The following is a 13116-nucleotide window of genomic DNA, read 5'->3' as shown; positions in this document are numbered from 1 at the left end:
TTTGGGGTATTTTGCACTTAGTAGTGTCTTCATCTCAGCTCATGAGGTTTTCCTCACTTTTGTCCATGCTATTCTCTCCCCACCCCACTGGGTGGGTCTGAGCTGCTGGCTGGGGTCAGCCTACTCCAACACATTTCAGATCTGCTACAGCAGAGGAGTAGGAGCCACTCCAACTAAAAATCCCTTTAGACTCACTAGATATTTCTTCTGAATTGGACCTAGTGATTGTTATTTTATTTTATTCTATTTTACTCTTTTAGTCCTAAAGCAGCGGGCTGCATTTGCAAAGTCCTAAATTCCATGTGATTACCTGTCCATGTATCATATCACAAGCTGCCAGGCAAAATGAAGGTGGTGTTCAAATGACTTTTTTTCACCCTGGGGGTCTGAAGTTATTTTGAAATGTGAACTATGTAATTCTATATACCAGTATTTTCTTTAATTTCTGTCATTGTATGGCAATAAAGAATGCTTTCTATGGTGGAGACAGACTCTTCTAGTGCAGTATAAAATATTGTCCCTTTAAAAATAACAACTGGGAATAGCAAGGAAAAATAGCAAGGGGCTGTGTTTTGGTTTTTTTACTGTAGTGATATGATATGGTACGGGGCAGGGATCACATGTAACTAAATGATATAGGGAACAGAGTTAATGACAAATATTTCCTTTCTCTCCTTGTCTGAACAGATAGCCACTAAGTGGTAATTCTGAAAATCCCAGACACTGAAAACCTGTGACCTTCTGGGGAAGACTCAAACAAGAAACTTTTTAGGACTGACTGTCTTTTCAAGTTTGCTCATTCCATCAAAAAAGGTATCTCCTTCCAGTTCTTTAACACACTGACTATTTTTCTCTTGTGAACAGAATTTTTTACAGTAGGAAAGAGCAGGGATGGTTATTCATTTGAGGGTGAACTGGGAAAATTCAGAGGTATTCCAGAACTGGGATTGAGAAATTTCCTTGTCCATTGAAAGAGAAAATAACCACTCCTAACGTTGTAAAATTCTGAGGCAGAGCAAAACCAGCAAATACCCATTTTATACCTAGAAAATAGACTTTTACCTTCTTTAATTTACTCTCCAAAGGACAGAGGAAAGAGAGTGAGTTTGCCTGGGGAGCATACCCTGTGGCTGAGGACACTCAAAGAGAATTCCACATTACCATTCATTTTTGTCCCTGAGACTGCAGTGAGGATCAAAACCTGGTGACAGAGGATTCAGAAATGCAGAACCCAGAATGAGTTTTTGCCTAAAAAATCCAGCTGAACAAGTAGAATCTTTAGCTGAGTTAGTGTTGCTTTTGTGCTACACAAATTTGCTGTTGACCTCTTTGGTGTCACAGGCAGTGAAAGGACAACAGCCGCACTCAGGACACAAGCGAGAAGGGAAAACTAAAATTGTGATGCTGGTGAAGAAGTGCTTGCAGTGGACATTGCAGGTAAAAAAGAAAATCTCAAATAAAATATTTAGTTAAAAGAACAAAAAAGAAAAAAATGTTTCAGTTAACTCTATGTGTGTGAAGTTGCATATAGATTGTTTTTCTCACCTATAGTATTTTGTTATGGATCCAAAAGAAGATTGTTTCCAAATAAATGCTTAAAACTTTCTGTGGAAACCCTTTACCTTGATTTTTTATTTTCTTAAAAATCAATAACTCTATTAGAAAAAAAAAAATCTCTATTAGAAAAGAAATTAGCATTGGATAAACACAGTTTATTTTTGTATCTTAATAGGATCTCTTTGGACTAACAATGAGTAGTTTATGTACAGATATTACTTGAAAATGTTTGTGAAAAGTTGAAGGGAATACGCTTATAATGCCAGAATTCCACATCATCCAGAGCAATGATGTGCCTAATTTGAAAGCATAATTAATGTCAATGTATGTACAAGTTGTACTGGTTGCTGCCTAACTGACCATTACTTTTACAAATTTTTAATCTATGTACACAACTGCAGTAATTGCACAGGTTAATTAAATGCTATTGAAAATCAGATTTGGTGTAAAGGTTAGTTATATTAAATAAATATCAGGCTACTTAGGAATTATTAATTGATCAGTATTGAATACAAGATGATATACATTTCAGAATAGGCTTCGGATGAATTTTTATGATACTACTGTTAATCATTTTTATTGCATTCTTGATAGAACTGGGAGTATGTAAAGATTGATTGCTCTAAATGCCTTTGAAATAATTGGCAGAAGAAGAAGAAAGCTCCCCAGGCCAGTGGGCCCAGCACCAAGGCTGAGCTCAGGAAGAGCCTGGGCTATGCCTGGACTCCAATTCAGCATCTTCTGGGGTTCTGTGACTGTTGGAATCATGGACCCATTTTATAAGCTGATTGTTGGAATCTGAAATGCAGGGAGCTCTCAGAACTTTGGGCCTGTGAGCCAAAGCTTAGAATTAAACCCAGGATTTGATCTGAGACCTTGCAAAACGCTCCCAAACTGAGGTGCTAGAAGCGAGAGTGTGGATTTGTAGTTTAAAGCAGAAACATGTCAAGCTAAGTAAAATTTAGAGTTTTAGAGCTTAAGATACAGAAAAAATAAAAGTAGTTGCAAAGGTAACAAGGAGTTTAGAATGCAGCACTGTAGGTTTGTGTGCCATAAGAGGATTGGCTAAGAAAGCTTGCACTGTAGCATGGGTCCATAACACTAAATATTTAAGGATGGGGTCAGAAACATAAATATCCTTTTTGGCAGTCTTTATTAGTTAATAGATCTTTAACAGGTCTTGTAATTAAGGGTCTGGTGGCCATCTGAGCCATGTAGTGAAGATGTGAGCCGAACTCACCCTTCCTGCCTATGTAGAACATAAGAAAAATAAATCCTATCATCAAAAACAATTCAGAGGTCTCGTCTCTATCTCATTCTTAACTCCTTCAAGAATCCCCAAAGCTGGTCAATTGAAAGAGGAATAACATGGAAACAAATATGTGAGGTTAACTAAAAGATTAGCAACAAATACAAAAATAAGAAGGAATTTCATGTTGAATTCACAATTATATTTTTAGATCATTAGTTATTAGATGGGTGGCAGTCCAGTAAATTCTGATTACTTAATAACATTTACATTACATTATATATTTAATTTTTAATTATAACCATCTCCAAATATCATTGCAGTTATTGAAAGTTTTAAAATTGAAGTTGTGCAATCAATGCCAGGACTTAGACACCACAGAAGTGGTGGCTCAGACGTCAACAACTTATTCCACACAATACCACTGAATTAATTACATTTAAGGCATGTGGACAGACAATAATGGAGAGGAAAGACCAGAAATTAAGTTCTTCATAAAAAGATAACTGAAGAATTATAGAGAATAATAGTTCTTTTTGGGTTTTGTTTGTCTGTCCTTATTAGTTTTAAATGTATAATAACCTGTTTTATGGAGTGAAGAGATTTCTGTCCAGCCTTGTTGTATTTTGTATTTTAACAGGCTCCTGAGAGTGGGACAATAATCAGGCTCTGTGACTACTTTAACAATTAAAACCTGCCATAAAAACAGGGGATGGACAGTCCTGTATTAAGCCAAGGACCTGAAGAGTGAGGTACTCTTCAGTGAGCAGTGTAACACTTTCTTTGTGGTGACTTCCTTGGTTTTCAGTGCCTTCCACCTTCAATCCCTTTTTTGTGCACCAAAACAAGAATCTTGCTGCTTCTGTTGAAGTGCAGTGAGTGCTGCACACCTCACTTCCTCCTGTACCTTTGAAAATCTCCACCAAAAGTTGTATTTTAACTCTCCAAGCAATTTCTGCTTCACAGTGATTAGATCCACGCCTACTCAATTGATAACTTTTTTTTTTCTTTTCCTCATTTTTTCTTCCAGTTCCTAAGCAATGTTCACTCCTACTTTGTCCATCCCTGGGTAGCTGCTGCCCTGTGGAAGCTCCTGAAAATCAACACCATTTATCTCGCTTGTGGAAATGACGAAGTTCAATAAGAGGTGATAATAAAAGGATGATTGTGTGGTAGTTATCACTCTGTAGGTATAACTAGTAACAGCAGGGATTCCTGACATATCAGCCTTGCTTCAAAAACTGCCAATGTCACTTCTTTTTTATGCTTTTGCTAGCAAAACTGAATCGATGGGCTAAAAATGTGTACGCTGACTTTAATGAGTGGCATGCTGCCTGGAGAATTAATAGATGGGAAAGAAGTTAAACAAACACATCTTTTGCAAAGCTGTCATGTTGGAAAGAACTGGGCTTTGCTGCTGCATCACAAATAATTTCAAAAGAGAGGGAAATCTAGAAAGGGAAAGTCAAGAAAAGGAAGAAAGAAAGGAAGCACTTTACAAACCAGGAGGAAATCTCTCTCTTTAATTTTAGAATGTTGAAAAGTTTGCCTGGCATTGATGTGCTACAGACTATGAATGCAAACCCTATTTGGGACTACTCACTTCAAACAAAAACAACACTGCAATTGTCAAACTTCACATGTAATTTTTTAAATATGTGCAGGGAGTTTTTCTCTGTGTGGAGGGCAGACTGATACTGCAGGTACCAGAGGCACCTGTGCAGTGATTTTTCCACCCATTTGGGAGCAGAGATGATGTTTTTTGCATTTTGCATTTTTGCAGATTTTCTCCCTCCCCCAAAGAGCTTTGGAGTCTCCTTAATACTGTGCAGTGTTCAATTTTGAATTCTAGGTAATTCTAAAATAAATTAGACACAAATTCCTGTTCTGGTGTTTTCACAACTTGAGATTAAAGTCATTCTATTGGCATTAACAGTGGTTAACTGATCTAACAGTTAACAATTAACAGACTTGGTTACTTGAAAAATGCTTTGCTCCTTTTATATCTTGTTACAGCATAAGGAATGAAAGTTTAGGATTATCTAGGCTTTGATTATTGGGCTTTATCTTACACTTACCCAGGACTTTCTCTTAAAACATCCTACCTGAGCTACCTCAGCTATGGTTTAAAAATACAAATTCCGGAATTGAGAAAATCTTGGAGTCTGTGTGCTGAAGAAAAATGCAAAATTTTTATTTTGCCTGTATGTAATGCAAACTTGGATGATCATGGTGATTACCCATTTGAATCTACCAATCTGTGTAGTTAAATATTTTTTATTTTTCTTTTTGATAAGCATTTGGGAGGGGGGGGAAGCAGATTTAGGAAATTAATTCCTAATCCCTCTATTGTATTGAAAATCTCTTTCATTGCTTGTATGACATGATCACTATATGAATTTTTAAAGTACTGTGATTCAGTACAAACTACTGTCAAAGTACAGAGAAATTCCACCTTTTAATCTGCTTATGTGCGAGTTGTAAACATTTGGAAGTGTAAATATTGTGATATCTGATCCCCTTGCATTTGACATATCATTCTGTGTCAGACAGTTTTAGCTATAAATCAACTCAGGATTATAATGACAAAAAAAAATTTGATTTAAAAGCTGCTTTCTTTACACTATAGAGAACTGACTGTTGTCCCTGAAAGAACTGAGTAAATCTGAGTCTTCTGACCTCCCTGTTTTTAAAGCCAATGTTTTAAAACAATGCTAACCTGGCATTATTGATATTTTTAGCAGAACATTTGATACTAGAATATCAAATTTTCTGCTAAAAGAAAAAAAAAGATGGGCTGGGAATTGCCACAGTTTATATTCTTTAAGCCCTTCAGACACATGAAGACCAAAATGGCTGAGCAGTTTTATGGAGAGTGCAAAAGAAAAAGTTTCCTTTGTTAGATATCCTCTCACTTGTCCCTTCTTCAGCAGTTTCCTAGGCAGGTTTAATAATTTCTGGGGTTTCCTAGTCCTTCACAAAGTAATTTCTGATTCGTCAAGGATCATCTTCATCTGAAAAACTAAGATTCATGACCCAAACAAAATCCACTCTTGAGGCCCCTCAGTTGTTTCAGAAAACATTACTGAAGGCATATATCAAAAGGCAGTCCTATGTTCTAGTCCTGATCTTTAAATTTTCTTTTTCCGGCTATAAAGCTTTTTCTATACAAAGAATTACAGTATGTTTTTCTTTCCTGTAATTAACCAAACAACTATAAAAATGTAGCAAGAAAATGAGATTTTCACTATTGTGGATAGAAAAATTCATTTTTCTGGATTTGGCTTTACATTAAATTGGTTTCAGTAAAAATTACTCAAAGGTTATTCACCCAAATTTTCCCCTATAAGATGTCATTGTGCATCTCCCTTGTCTTCCAGCAGTTATGGTTCAGATTTTGCAATATTTGCTTCCTCATTTGCAACTCAGTTTAAGTACAAAGACTTCTCGTTTGCAACAGCCAGGGAGAGACTGCCCTTTTACACATCTTTTACACATCTGTTTTTTCATCATGGGCCATTCAGCAATGTGACCTTCTACTCCTGTGATATTAATGGTGATTATGGTTATGATTTTATTCTAATAAATAATATTTATTAGATTTTTCTTCCTGACCATCTTCTCCTTCTGTGAGATAACTGTTATAACTCAACCTTTTATTAAATTTTGATTTATTAATGTCCAGTATATGAGCAAATGAATGAAATAGTGTTGGTAGCTTAAACTAAACTAGTAAAATCAGAATAAATTCTTTATCCTAGCATGTTAGAAACATTGTCTTGTTTTCATTTTTAAGGGTAAGAGCTTTAAGCAGTGGGTACATGTTAATAAGGTGGTACAACACCATCCTCACTGCCTGATGGAACACTGTGTGTAATACTAGAAAAGTAAATGTCAAAAAAGCATTTAAAATAAATAGAATTTTTTTCACTTTGAAATATTTTTGTTAATCCACCTGATTTCTGGAACTTCTTCAGGTACTTTAGTTATTTTTCACTTTTCTCCTTTTTCAGAGGTATTTTCCATAATAGCTCTGATTGTACTGACTGATTTCTACAAATCCATATGAACCTAATAATGGGACCATTATGTGAACCATAGATGTACTGCATGTATCTTTGACATATGTGGAAAAAAAGGTGATGATACTTAGAAAATAACACATTTTTTTCTGACCTAGATGCCAAAAAACTCAGAAGGAGAAAGCTGCAAGATTGATGTCATAAAGCATCCTGCAAGGCACTGTTTTGAGTGTAGTTAGGAGCTTTTGCTGGAAGGTTTTATGAAATGTAAGTATTCTTGCAACTCCAAACTTGTTCACACAATTTAGCACTTATGTCTTTCGACCTAGAAAAGCCTTTCTGCCACATGAAGCTCTGTCTGTGCAAATTTTTGGCAAAAGGGATCTTTTATGGGGCACTGGAGGAATAGTATTGTCTATTTTGAGGACCAAAACTATTGGATGCAGGTTCACAAAAGGGGTGTAGTGTTCAGGTTTCCTAAAACAAAAGAGTAGAATCCACTGTATTTTTTACAAATCCATAAACATCACTCAAGGCAAGAGACACTTAATAGTTACCAATTTTTTTTTTAATTAAGTGACACTTAATATTATATTAAAGTGAAGTAGATAAACCTCTGTGTGGAAAGCCCCAGCAGTTTACAAAATATAATTAAATATAGCAGATTTTATTACTGTGTACCAGAGCTGTCACCATGTAGCAGGTGCTCTCCAAGCAAAGTACTAGATAGAAAGCACAGGCAATATGAAGTAAATTTGGGTTATTTTCAAGCTATCCCTTATGCCAAAATATGTCTTTCAATAGTGGGAAATGGCTTGTTAAACACAACATGGAAAGAAAATGACATAGGCTGTTTTTGCTTTGGCATCTAATTAATTTTTTGTATATATGAACCCTTGGACTAATTTAGATACAAATCAGATTAACAGATTATTTGTTCCTTTGACTTGTTCTGAAGAGAACAGTACCTAGGCATTTGCTAGAGCTCTGTGTTCCTGAATACTTCTTTTTATTTTTGTCTCGCTTTTTTTCAGTATTTCAGGCTCAGTAACCTGAGATACATGATTTCCATTTTAGGAAGGTGAATACCAGCCTTTAAAGCAGCTACACTGGCTCAGACAAGGAGCCCTCTCCAGGGGTAGTGAAATCCCACAACAGATGGACTAAAAAACTCAGGAATGACTCAAATTCAATGCAAATGTACAGTATGCAGAGGGATTTCAATACACTTTATATCCTAGATCAACACAGTACTTTTCATGGTATATAAGAGCTTTATCAAAGACTGATTTTTAAGACCCCAGTGAGATCCTGATCAGATTAATTACAGTCTATGAAGGCCTTAGCAAGACACCTGAATGTACATGTGATTTATGTGTAAATGTATTTTGACTGATTAGAAGGCAAGAACGATGATCTTTGCAGAGACTAAAAAATAGTCCTATGGATATGTGCATGAATATTCACATACAGGACAGTAAAACTGGATTCAGTGCTAACAACTCCTTTGGGGGACTCTCAAAACAGCCAGGAGTGGAAATACTGTGAGATACTCTTTGCTTTCAGAATTTAACAGCTTATTTTCATTGCTATGGAGAAGCAGTCAATATTTCAGCACTTGGTCATGTGGTCATATTTTAGGATATGTGCTGTAGAACTGGAGAGGACCTTTTCATTTTGCTTTTGGAAACATTTTCCTCAAAGCTGTATTGAAATTGCATGGATTGTAAGACACAACAACTGGTGCTAATAACCTTAATACTGTGTGGCTTGCTGATGTGTTAAGCAGTTTGTTGAGGGTGTTGACATCATGAAATAAGGCCCAACAGAAGATTACAAGTAATGCCTCCAAATCAGACTGGAGGGATTAACCAAGCATATGTTTACAACATATACTGTGGGCAAAACACATTTCTATTCTGGACACAAAATGTACAGGAAAACCAGCAATTTTAAAATTGAGCATTAGGGCAGAAATAGCTGTTTTCTTCAGTAAAGAAAAAGATCAATCATGAAATAGAAATGAAAACTAAAATAGCTTAATTACAATTTAAGCAATATCTGGACCATCTGTTGGCCATAATCAACTCCAGAACCAAACTTCACTCAGAAAGATACTTTTGGCTAAGCCCAAGTACCTTGTTTTTTGGGGTTTTTTTAAAAAATCAATCATTTTTTTAAAAAAATCAAGTACCTTGATTTTTTTTAAGCACTCACTGAAGTATTTAAAAGGAATCGTTTGTTTTATTTTCCAAAACTAAAATGATGAGAGAAATTTGTAGTAATATCATTACCTGAATATTTTGCCACACTGGCATATTGCTGATTGTTACTACTCAAATTTTTTAAACTGGCATCACCCAAACAGGTGTGTGCTTGTATGATCAACCAGCTGCAAAAACTTGTGCTTATCTGAATGCTTATAAACCCAACCAGGGAACTTATGCCTCAGGAAAATATTTGCAGAGGTAGAGGTGCTAAAAAAGAGATCTGATTGTGAAAAGATGTGCATTGTATGACTGAGAGGCTAAAACAGCATAAAGCTCACTGCAAAAAAACATGGAGATTCAAGGACTGATTTCTTTATTAGGATTGATTTCTTTATTAGATTATTTCCACAGATCCCTGTAGCACAGGGCTGTTGAGAATTTAACTAGAGTTTCTAACTGTATTGTTTATGAAGAGCTATTCTATATATACTGTCTATACAATATATTTATATATATAAATTTAAAAAGCTATTTTATTTTATATGTTTTTATCATAAAATTAATGAAGAAATGGTCAAAACTGATTTTCTCTGATTCAGCTGATTGCTGCCTAATTATCTTGGGTTCATCTAATATGTCTTTGATGTGTACAACCTATCAATGATCCAAAATGAAAAATTGTGTCAGTACCAAAACATTGGAAAAAACAATAAAATCTCTTCAGTAGTACAGTGTGTTGCCTGGGGCTGAGGTAGAGTTATTTTTCCCATTGTGTAGGGCTGTGTTTTGGATTTTTGCTGGAAATAGTGTTTGAGTAGGGGTGTTTTTGTTATTGCTGTGTGTGAGGATTTGAAGGAATTAGAGATAGGACCTCTGAATTGTTTTTGATGATGGGATTTATTTTTCATAGGCAGGAAGGGTGAGTTGGGCTCACATCTTCACTGCATGGCTCAGAAGGCCAAAGACTCCTTTTAAGGAGTTATTGACCAATAAAACACTGCCAACAAGGATATTTATGTTTCTGACCCCATCCTTAAATATTTAGTGTTATTGACCCATGCTACAGTGCAAGCTTTCTTAGCCAATCCTGTTATGGCACACAAACCTACAGTGCTGCATTCTAAACTCCTTGTTTTTACTTCTGTCACTACTTTTATTTTTCTATATCATAAACTCTGAAACTCTATGCTTTCCTTTTTTTAACTTAACGTGTCTCTGCTTTAAACTACAAATCCACACTCTCGCTTCTGGCACCTCAGTTTGGGAGCGTTTTGCAAGGTCTCAGATCAAATCCTGGGTTTAATTCTAAGCTTTGGCTCACAGGCACAAAGTCCTGAGAGTTCCCTGTGATGCCTCAGGTTTCAGCTTTTCTATTTTTCCCATTCTGTGCTGCTTTAGTGTGCACTTCTGAGCTTCCCATGAGGGGATGCTGAGCTCTGCACAGAGCAGGGACACAAAACAATTCCTTCTCCAGCTGGGCACCAAGGACAAATGATCCAAATCTCAGCCCAGGAGCACAAACACCGTGGGCTGGAGAGAGAAAAACAAGCAGGATGGGGCTGCCTGGGCTGAAGCTGGAATGGGACAATGAACTCCAAGGTGCCAATGGAGCAGAACTGATCCCAGGGAGAGCCCCGGGAGCGCTCGTGCATTTTGGGACCATTTTGGGTCATTTGGGTGCAGCCCTGGCTGGGCTCTGGTGCTGCCCAAGGTGGATCCATGGAGGAGATGCTTTTAATCAATCCCTGTTCTATTCTTTAGCTCTGTCCAGCCTCTGTTCCAGCTCAGCCTTCTAAAGGTATCACCTACATTTTGGATTCCAGCAGCTGAGCAGCACTTAGAGCCGAGACTTTTCCTGCCTCTCAGCCCAGCCCAGCAGGGAGGCACTGGGAGAGGACCCATCTGAGCCCAGGCAGCCCCAGGGATGTCCCAGAGCCTCTGGGCCAGGCTCAGCCTACGGAGCTGGGGCAAGGAGGAGGAAGAGGGGATGTCTGGAGGGTGGTGTTTGTCCCCCCAGGTCCCTGTCCTGTGGGATGGAGGCCTGCTGCCCTGGGCATGGAGCCCTGGGCATGGAGGATGGATCCCTGGGCATGGATCCCTGCTGCCCTGGGCATGGATCCCTCCTGCCCTGGGCATGGAGGATGGATCCCTGCTGCCCTGGGCATTGGATCCCTGCTGCCCTGGGCATTGGATCCCTGCTGCCCTGGGCATGGATCCCTGCTGCTCTGGGCATTGGATCACTGCTTCCCTGGGCATTGGATCCCTCCTGCCCTGGGCATTGGATCCCTACTGCCCTGGGCATGGATCCCTGCTGCCCTGGGCATTGGAGCCCTCCTGCCCTGGGCATGGATCCCTGCTGCCCTGGGCATTGGATCCCTGCTGCCCTGGGCATTGGATCCCTCCTGCCCTGGGCATGGATCCCTGCTGCCCTGGGCATGGCTGAGCTCCATCAGGACGGGGAAATGAATTCCTTGCTTTGCTTTGCTTCTGTGGGTTGCTTTGGCTTTCCCTGTTGAACTGTCTTCATCTCAATCCATGAGTCTTCTCACTTTTACCCTTCCAACTCTCTCCCCCATCCCGGTGTGGTGGGAATGAGGGAGTGGATGCCTCAGCACTGCCAGCTGGGGTTAAATCTCGACCCACGGGAAGTCCTGGAGTGTTTGTGCTGCCCTGCAAAGGCAGTAACATTGCCTGCAGCTCCCCAGTTCATGTGGATTACCAACTTCCAGCACTCTGCTCTTGCTTGGAGCTCACCCCAGGCATGTCCTGGCAGCTGCAAGGAGTTCAAGTAAAATCTGCTTCAAGTACTGCACAAAAATGACTTTTAAAAACCTTTGCTGGAGAGATTAACTATGCATTGCAGAAAGAGAATGAAGAATAAAGCATTATATGTATTAAATATGTAGACATGTAGACATATGTATGTAAATATGTGCATAAGTCTGCATATGTAGAATTATTTTGTCACGTATATAGACTTATTTTGCAATAAATCTATTTTTTCCCCTAGAATAATGATGAAATCCCGTTTCCTCGAATCCACACAGACTATAAGGTACAGACTATGAAGTTTAGTTTGGTTATAGAATATTCCAAGACCACCTTGCCAATACACTTTTTCCTGGGTCATTCTATTTGCATCACTGTGTCTAATACTGTGTTGCTGCTTTCTTGGTCTCTTTTACAGCAGTCTTAAAACTTTCTGTTCTCCCTCATCCTTTCAATATGATATCTCCACCAAGATTTCTCTTCATAGCTGAAGAGAAATTCCTATTTGCAAAGATATGCTTGTTAAGTGAGAGTCTTCCTTAGGACATCTGATTCTACAAATTATATTAATTTTTAGAATATATTTTAATATAATAGATTTTACTTAAATATAAAAATATTGTATACCAGGGCTTGTAGCTTTCCACTCTGTTTTCAGGATGAATATGAACAAATATGAATACACTATTACAGTTTGACTGAAAATTCCCTGTTCCCATCAGAGAGCTTTCAGTCAAACTGTAATTGTGTATTTATATTTGTTTTCATTGTTGTGAAACACCTTTTTTTATATATTTGTTGAAATATATTAAAAGTTAAAGGAGACCCTTAAGTAGCAAGATCATATTTTAAATAATTAGAAAAATTTAAATATTTCTGATTGTTTTATATTATAGGCTGGATTCATCCACATGATGCATAAAAATCAGGCTGTGAGAAATTGAAGTTGCTTTCTCAAAGTAAATAATTTTTTTTAAAAAACCCAGTTGAATTCTTTTTCCAGCTGGTAGATGAGATGCAGCTATAGCTCAGAAGTGCTGGTGAGTTCCCAACAGGTTGTGTTAAAAAGTGAGTGTGACTGGGCAGGGTAAGGCTGCAGGATACATCTGTATAATATAGATAAAGAGATATATAGATAAATCTGGACCAGCAGACTGTGCTGTGTCCAATGAAGTGGAAAAGGTATTTTAAGCTCTGGGCCTCCCTGGTAAATCAGGGGAGTTCAGAATTTTATCTTTTCTGGGATTCTGACAACCTCTGTCTTTTACATCACCTTATTACTAAACTTCATCCACTTTTTTTTTTTTTT

The 13116-nt window shown here is 37.8% G+C and overlaps 1 long non-coding RNA gene across 2 annotated transcripts in view; it reads left to right on the top strand.

Annotated features, from left to right (window-relative positions):
- The window catches only part of LOC110473831 (uncharacterized), a 34025-nt gene extending 21503 nt beyond the window's left edge, over positions 1-12522 (top strand). For both annotated transcript variants that reach the window (XR_002465975.2, XR_002465974.2), the window contains 4 exons: positions 688-813; positions 1342-3953; positions 6987-7095; positions 12049-12522. This is a non-coding gene — a long non-coding RNA (uncharacterized LOC110473831). The remainder of the gene's footprint in view (positions 1-687; positions 814-1341; positions 3954-6986; positions 7096-12048) is intronic.
- The last annotated feature ends 594 nt before the right edge of the window (positions 12523-13116 follow it).

Source organism: Lonchura striata, chromosome 5, assembly GCF_050655825.1.
Source record: "Lonchura striata isolate lonStrDom1 chromosome 5, ASM5065582v1, whole genome shotgun sequence".
NCBI classification, from domain to species: Eukaryota; Metazoa; Chordata; class Aves; order Passeriformes; family Estrildidae; genus Lonchura; species Lonchura striata.
The sequence above is the reverse complement of the archived record's forward strand: the minus strand, read 5'-3'. Positions and strand labels throughout refer to the sequence as shown.